This window comes from Limulus polyphemus, unplaced genomic scaffold, assembly GCF_000517525.1.
Source record: "Limulus polyphemus unplaced genomic scaffold, Limulus_polyphemus-2.1.2 Scaffold155, whole genome shotgun sequence".
In the NCBI taxonomy this organism is placed as follows: domain Eukaryota; kingdom Metazoa; phylum Arthropoda; class Merostomata; order Xiphosura; family Limulidae; genus Limulus; species Limulus polyphemus.
Genome location: NW_013665765.1, coordinates 779325 through 788624, shown reverse-complemented (window position 1 = coordinate 788624; position 9300 = coordinate 779325). Strand labels below are relative to the sequence as shown.

Below are 9300 nucleotides of genomic sequence, written 5' to 3'. Positions count from 1 at the left end.
TTAACCTCCCTCATATGAAAAACCCTCCATCTTAGGTACCATTCTAGTAACTTTCCTCTGAGCCCTTTCCAACAATTCAATGACCTTCATAAGGTAAAGAATCCAAGACTGAACACAATACTCCAAATAGGATCTAACCAGTGACCTATACAATAAAATTATAACCTCTTTAGACTTGTATTCAATATTTCCATAGATACAACTTAAAATCCTATTTGCCCTACCACTAGCAACAGCTTGGATGGCTTAAGAGACTATCAATCCAGAGGACAAAATATTCAGGTCTTCAAGGCTTCCAACAACACAGTGAAAGTGCTGCAACATTTCAGTTTGATATACCAAAGCCAAAGCTGATCTTAATTTCTTGGAAATTTCTGCCAAACTGCAAATAAAGTATTTTCACACTTTGTCTTGAACCTATTTTATACAAACTTTGTAGTAGTCTGTTCATGACATTTGGAATGTGCCCGGTCGGTGCCTGCAGCTTAGCCAACTTAGAGTAGACTACTTACGTACAGTACATGCACTGCATATTTAGCATTGAGCCAGTTACGAACTCTCTCAATACGGGCTCAGTCCCAAGGACCGACCACGTGACCATTTTTACTTGGATATAGTTATAATACACTAACTTTTAATACAGTATGTGTATCTTCACAAAATTTGGCAGACATTTAGTCAACATTACAAGTCATTTGTACACAAAAAATCTGTTTTATAATGAAGTATTTTTACTAAAGATTTATCCATAAATATATTGACTCTTTTTTTTTACCAGTCCGAGTGCAAAATATTTTTCTTAATCTCAAAAATATCACGTCATTTACATAATCTCTAAAAACCTCCTAAGTACATTTTTTTCAGTAAAACCTTAAATTTTATCAGTTATCTTCTCTATGCTAACTCTCTAAAAGGTTGGTCAATTTGACCATCCTCATAACTACTAAAAAAAAATAAAAAAATAAAATAAATCTAACTTATCCTTTTCTTTCTACAATGACTTCAAATTGTAACACAAAACTACATTTGTTTATCCTAAGTAGCTTTAAACTCATAACAGTGTATATCTATTTATACTTAAATTTTATTGTTTTACTGCCTTTGAACCACGTCTAGGTACTATACTATTCACACCATTATAATATAAGTTGATAATCACTTGGGGAACATGCAGCTCCCGTTACGCTATCGAATTACATCACGCATGAGCTACTCCAAGCTGCTTGTGTGCATGCCTCATTAAAAGTTATTATATTATTATTTATTTTACCTAATCTATCCTATTAATCTAAAGAGTTTCCTATTTTTACATTTTAGTTACTTTTATAATAATAAATAAAGAATACACAAGAAAAACAAGAAATAAAGTACTTACCTGGGTCTTCATTTTTTTTGCTGTCAATGACACTTAACCCTACTTTTTCATACTAATGACAGTAGTACATTAAATAATTTTTATTTAATTAAATAAGAACCTAAAGAACATAGGATAGTAACATGCAAAAAGCAGACAATGTCCCATAACTAACACAATTTTTCTGGCTTTCTAAATATGTGACAAGAGTCGTTAAAAATTCATCAAAACAAGTCAATGTGTTTCCAGTGGGAACAAATCTTGTACTGAAAGATAAATTAACATTTTTCTGTACAGAAAATAACGTAATATAATACATCATTTAATAGATGAAGACCTTGGTATTCTATTGGTGAACAATAATGTAGTATTAAACATGAGAAAGAACAAATCCTGAAAGAGAGGATGTGACAGGTGGGTGTGGCAAGAGGGGTCTGATTTTCTATTTGATGGCTCTGAAACCAAACAAAATTGAATGTTATGAAAATTATATAACAAGGAGATGCCTAGAGAAAAAATGTCACATTTCTCACACTAGGGAAAATTCAGAATCTTTTTTTAATATTGCCTTATAAAATTAAGAACTTAAAACTTATATACTATTAAAATATGGATTATTAGATAAGCCAGACCCTACCCTATTTAAATGAAAAACATCCATTCCAAAAAGCTCCCTTCTCCCAATAAACTGATCCCACAAGTCCAAATGGCCAATATGCTCACCCTTACATATTAACCTAATCCTAGCATTCAGCACTACACCTATATATCATTTCATCCCCCAACTAATTCTGGGCAATATCCCTAACACAATTAAGTTATGTCCCTTTTCTTTAAATGCCTTTATCAACCCCTTGTACTTATTAATTAGTTCTTCCTACCTACCTTTCCCTACATCATTAGCCCCTCTGTACATGACAAAAACTGCAATTGCTTTGTTAGAAAAATAAAATTGTCTTATTTGAAGAGAACTCCTACCCTACCAAAATTTATATTTGTGTTCCTTTGTCCAACCAAACTCACCTTTAAATGTGAAAAAGGATGATGCATTGATACTACCAATTCCCTTTATAATCTTGTACACCCTAGTCAGATCCCTCTAGCTCTTCTTCTTTTGAAGAGAAAACAATTTCAAAAATCTTAACATGTCCTCATATAACAGCCTTTACCTCCCTAGTAGCTTTCCTCTGAACCCTTTCCAACAATTCAATGTCCTCCTTAACAGTTCAAACCACCCTCATAACTGTATTAGAGAAAAAAAAAATACTGTAATTATAGCCCATCCCATCTTTTCCAAATATTAAATTTGTGCCCACTCATCCTTTTGTCTTCAGTATAAAGCACACAAAAACCTAATTGATTCTCCAAGTAACCTTGTAAACGTTTTTTCTCAAGAGAAAGTAAGAGATCTTAACCTTTTTCCACAGAAGAATCTATCAGTAGATTCTCTACAGTAACCATTCTTTGAATTATTTTCAATAAATTCAGTATACTTTAGATAAAGAACTTAAAACTGTATTCAACACTACCAAGTGAAGCCTAATTAATGATTTTGTACACAAATCATTGCCTCTTTTGACTTGTAATTAACATGACTATAAATATATCCTAACATTCTATTAGCTTTACTAAAACTATTACAAGATCCTATATTTCAGTTACACTAATGAGTAAGTTCACATCTTCAAATGTTGATATTAAGTGTGATTAGTAGTATGGTACTGAAAGTTTGTCTGATATGCCTGTGACCATGTGTCAAAACAGTTTAATTAAAAATTGAAATAATAGTTGCCACAGTATTCTCTACTACAATTATTTATATATATACATTATAATGTAACAAGATGTTTAGAAATCTGAACCTGGGGGCCTTTGGGTCATACTAATGTTCTGAGGCCAATGTGCTATCAGTGAAAACAGTAACACCTACCCTGACAATAACAACATGCAATCAATTATTAATAATTATATTCACTAATTCTGAGATATTTTTGAAGTTATTTAATGGTAAGTACAAAAACCTCCAAATAAGGGATTAACATGTAAGTACAGTAAAACATTAACTGTTACAACCTCAGTATTGAGTTGGTATTACATTCTAAAAATACTTAAGATATTAGGAAGCCTAGAGCCTTTAACTTGGATGACAAGTGATGATAATTGATAATGCCTCTTACATAAAGCAGGTAATTGAGGAAAGTGTTATAATCATAATAACAGGCCCAAAATGTTAGACTGTGCTCATGCTGTACGTAATCTATTGATTTCTATGAGTATAAAAACACAGGAAATGGCAAGATGAAAAGAAGCCATTCAGTTTAGGGGAATGAGTTATCATCAGCACCAATGGAGGCCAGCACCTTACAGGAGTTTAAAAGGGAAATCAGTGATTTCCTGAAATCTTTACTTTTCTAAGAGTGTGTTTGTGAAGACAGCCTTGAAAGACCAATTATTCCCTTGTTGTCCTTATTTTATCTGCCGATGTGGTTTTGCTGTTCATTTTAAAACGTTGTTGTATTATATATAGGTTTGAAGGACTCTTGATTTAAATTTAAAAAAAAAAAATTGTTTTGATGTGACTTCAAAAGTCAATTATCCTTTTAGTAAAATAAATATGCTGAACTGGAGCCTAGCCTATTTTAAATCTTACACGTGTTCTCTCATCTTTTATCTTCAGCATATAGTTCAAAGAAATCTAAAGCCTTTATTCAACTGATCGTATAATTAATTTTTTAAAATTCAGTAAGACCACCTTTGAACCTTTGTTTCTCAAGACATAAGATAACCCTTCCACCCTAGGAATAATTCAGCCAACCTTCCTCTGAATTAATTAAAATTTTGAAGAGATGTGACAAGAATTATCTGTTATGAATTGGGCAATTGAATTAACTGGATACTGATCAATTGTGGAAATTTTAAGGTAGACACGTTCCTTTTTAGTTATAAAAAAATTACGGGTGGATGCAAGTGAAAGACCAGGTTGGTTCATAGAATATAATGGAAAAAATGAAAAAGAGGTTTTAAACTAATTGCTATGATGGAAGTCTCAGAACATTATAAAAGATCAAGAGAATTGGTCAAACAGGACATTAGAAAATCAAAAAAGGTATATGAAAAGAAGATGGCTGAAAATATAAAAAATTAATGGTAAAGATTTCTAGCAGATATAAAATGGAAGTAAGGTCTTTAAGGGATGGTAAAGGAAGGCTCATTTCTGATGATTATGGGATGGCTGAATTACTAAATTCTAATCTTTCTTCAATTTTTACAAATGAAAATTTAAGCAATATTCTTCTCCCCAAAGTTGTTAGATGGAAATAAGATGATCACAGTAATTCTGAGCTTTTAAAGAAAAAGAAATTGAGAAGTTTAATGAATGATAAGGCTCTTGTGCCAGATATTTCCCCAGGGGTTTTGAAAGAGGTTAAAGATTAGATGTGTAAGTCACCTGTTATTATTTCTTATAAGTCTTTAAATAGTGGATAGGTGCAAGAAACTTAAAAATTGACTAATGTTCCTGCTCTTTTTAAAGGAGGTTATAACTATCCAGGTAATTTACAGGCCTATTAATTTTACATCAGTGGTATGAAAAGTTCTTGAAAGTCTGAAAACATATGCTTTGCAAAGTCATTTATCAAAGTTTAAAATTGTGTTAGACAGTCAACATGGTTTCAATAGGGAAATCTTGGTTTACTAAACTTTTACAGATGAAAGTAAGGATGTGGGTTTGGTGTATCTGAAGTTTCAAAAGCATGTGACAAGATCCCACATAAAAGACTCGTTAACAAAAATTATATCTATAGGTGTGAGGGTAAGTTGGCTCATTGGACAGAAAAATGGCTGGATGGAGAAAAGCAGAGGTTTACTATTTATGAAGTTCAGACAAACTGGATTAATGTCACAAGTGGGGCGTATTATTGACACAGATGAATTTGTCAATAAATTGCTTAAATTTGCTGATGATATTAAGGTCTTGACTGTTGCTGACTTTGAAAATCATGCTGCTACTTTACAAAATGCATTAAGATTATCTAGTGAGTTGGGCAAATAAATTTCAGATGGCTTTCAATTATAATAAATGCAAGGTTATGCATATATGTTATCATAATTGAAATTAAAAGTATAATTTTGAAGGAAATAACTTCAACAGTGTTAACCATCCAAGCAGTGTACTGTTGCTATTGGTAGGGCAAATAGAATTTTAAGTTATATCTACAAAATTACTGAATACAAGTCTTAAAAGGATATAATTTTAACTTACATGTCATTGGTTAGGCCTCAATTGGAGTATTGTGTTTAGACTTGGACTCCTTACCTTAGAAAGGGTATTGAATTGTTGGAAAGGGTTTAGAGGAGGGCTATAAGTACTAGGATGGTAACTGGAATAGAAAGGTTGTCATACAATGACATGTTAAAGTCTCTAAAATTGGTTACCTCCAGTAAAAAAAAAAAAAAAAAGTTAGAAAATTCTGACAGAAGTATGTCAATGCATCTTCTTTTTTTGTATTCAATGGTGAGAATGGTAGGTTTAGGGGACACAAATTTAAGTTTTGGCAAAATAGAAGTCATCTTGAGCTAAGCTAGTTTAATATTTTGAACATAGTGGTTAGAATTTGGAATGACTTGCCTTTAGATGCAGTGGACGTAATAAATTTAAGGAAACTTAATAAATATTTAAATCATAATGGGTGGCTTTGAGCTTTAGTTTTTTTGTTTATTTATATTTTTAGGTTTAGTTTGATGATGAAACAGCCTAGATGGACTAACAGGTCCCTTGCTATCCTTGAATTTTTATGTTATGGAGACCAAAACTGGGCACAGTACACCAAGTAAGGCCTAAACAGTAATTTGTGCACAATGATAATTATTTAAGTTGGCTTATAATCATTGTGTCTATATATATGCTAAGATTTCTCTATACTTTCTACTAGCAACAGAGTACTGTCTCAATGGCTTGAGCAACTTATTGACCATTATGCCAAGATCCTTTTCTTTGGTAATAATATTCATAATTCAGTGGATTTCCAATGTATGATTCATATTATGTTAATGCAAATGCATTATCTTGTACTTACTATAATTAAAGGTGATTTGCCAAACATTTGTCCAATTTATCAACAGATCCAAGTGATACTCAACATCCATAATACAGCTAGAAATACTCACGTTTAAAACATCATCAGCTAATTTTACTGACTTACTAATTATGCCCTTATTATTATTATCATTAATGTAAATAAGAAAAGTCAAGTCTCAAGCACTGACTACCAAGGCACTCCACCAGTAATAAGGATTTAGTTTGGCTGGACTTTATTCAATCCAACCAGCTTACAATTAAATTTACTAGTATTTTCCCAAACCCTACCAATACTATCTCTGCGAGTTTAAAAACCAAAGAATTTCTGACAAAGAACAAATCTACATTGAGACCTTGAATGCTTAAACCTATCACCCATAATATTCAAGTCTGGGTTTAAAATTTTTCCATTCCACTATTTAAACAGGCACACCATAGTGACATAGAAAGATTTTCCAAATATCTGATAATTTTGAAAACTTAAATCAAGTCTCCCATACAAGTAGTTTTTCTGGAGATAATGCACCAAGTCTGCTGACAATTAGAGACATGAGAATGTGAGCAGACATACTCTGGTAGTGGTATAGTGTCAGAGGAATTGTCAGGCAGTAGGTTTCATGTGTATCATTAGTGCATGACTAAGACAAGTAAATTAATTTATAGTATAATATTAGTTTTTAGACTATACATCTACACATTAGATTTATGAAAATTATGATTTTTCTTCTTTCGATATACTTTTGCTGGCATGATTGTGTACAACTTTGCAAATGTGATATACGTTTCTGCAGAAATTCTAGTTAAACTTAAGACTTACTTAACATCTAATCACAATACAGTATCATACACAAATTCTGAAAATCATGATTCTTAAATTCAACTTAGGGCATAATATAACTTAAATTTACATAAAAAATTAAGTTAAAACTTAAATAAACATTAATTGTAATTATTTTCAAAGTTAAAAGTAAAAGTTGTGGTAATCTATGCCAAATAATACATTACTATTATTATTAGAATTAGGATACCTTTCATATTTTTCAAATTACGTACATGTGATATGAAGCATTTCAGTCATTACCAATAACAACTGAAATATTTACCTAATAAAATGAAGTTCTACTTTTTTATAATGTCATATATCTCATAGTATATTTAAGTTTAATAAGCATACGAATTGATATTTTTCTCCTGGACTATTTACGACAGCGACACCTATTGGTATTTAATTAACTCTTAGCGACTGTTAATAACAGCCGTGCTAAAAATTTAAAAATGGAGGTAATCTTTGACAAATACTATTAAAATATGGTTACTTTTCATGTTTAAGATAAAATAAATTCGAAACAACACATACTAAAGTTAACAAAGAAGATATGGTACATTTACCTGTTTAAAAGTTGTTTATTTTGTTAGAATTCTCAATACTTTCGTCGTTAAGTGTAGATTATGATTTATGTTTTTTTCCCAGACTATTCGTCAAAGCGACACCTGTCCGCCCTAATGTTCATGGTGTTATTTCATAAAGTTTATATATTATTCACAACAGATTATTTAAAAATACTTAATTTGTACGCTTCATCGAAAATAATAAGATTATTGTTTCAACAAAAATAAAGTATTTGAAAATGTCATAGCATAAACTAACACATTTCCCAAGAAGATCAAGAGGAAGAGAGAGAAAATGAATAGAACAAAAAGAGACAGAAAATTAAAAGAAGACTAAGAAGAAACAGACAGGAATTTAAGTGATGAGTTGAAAGAAAGAGACATACCATCTAAGTAAGAATTACAACAACAAGAAATACAGAAAGGATGTAATGACAAAACTGAGGAACAAAAAGACACCAATAAAGTAGAGAAAGGCTGTAATGAAAGAGTCGAAGAAGTACAGAAGCGCTGTAATGACAAAACTGAAGATGTACAACAACAAAAAGAAGTCACAGAAGTAGAAAAGAACATCAGTGACAGAATAAATCATCTACAGGCCCGTACGCAGAATGTTTGATAGGGGAGTTCTAATCAGTGAGATCAAAAGCTAACATATATTGTGCATATACACAGCATGCTAATGCTACGAGGGGTCTGGGGGCATGTCCCCCAGATAATTTAGTTAAAAATAGGTACTATGAGATTAAATCTGGAAGCAATTTTGCATGAAATATGATTTAAATAATTGCATGGCTGTTCACATAAAATCCACAAACATCCAATGAAAAGTCAACAAATAATCATTCTGTTGTAACACTACATGGGGAGCTAGACTTAACATAAATATGTATGTTTTATTATAGTAAATTATTGTACTATGTACATGCAGAGTAGTTATTAATTGTTAAATTATACTACTAATTTAAACATCTCATTGCATGTGACTATTTCAAGCCAAAAAATGCTAATGCTTCATCAGAATAATGTAGACTATGTAGAAAACGTTAAATACCATAAGCAGCTGGGCTATAACTACCTAAGTATTATTTTTTTACATCACAATAATAGTTAGTTTTCCACACTTCATGACGTGTGGATGATTGGCATTGAGGAAGAGTGCATATTGGGAAATGAATTCATGTTGAGACATAGATGCGAAATTAGGATAGTTTCAAATAGCTTCGTAATCTATGACCAGGAAATTCCTGTGCACTATATGACAGTAGATACCACACAGGTTGAACTTCTAGAGACAACAAGGAGGGCAGTCGTTGTACCAGTAGGAAGTGAAATACTCATACAATGACTTGTCAGGAATAAATTTATGCGTAATGACTGGACTATGGTAGAACCAAACACTCCAGTATGTCCTGACGGATTATTGGTTGGAAGTCGTCTCCTTGGACCTGAAGAGTAAAAATATTGTCATTAAGCCCAC

At 31.6% G+C, this 9300-nt stretch overlaps 1 protein-coding gene across 1 annotated transcript in view; it reads right to left on the bottom strand.

Moving 5' to 3' along the window:
- LOC106476392 (kinesin-associated protein 3-like) overlaps positions 1-7548 on the bottom strand; it is a 57100-nt gene extending 49552 nt beyond the window's left edge. Inside the window, exon 1 of the mRNA XM_022381311.1 lies at positions 7460-7548. The gene's annotated coding sequence lies outside the window, so the exon portion shown is untranslated. The remainder of the gene's footprint in view (positions 1-7459) is intronic.
- Positions 7549-9300: the final 1752 nt, after the last annotated feature.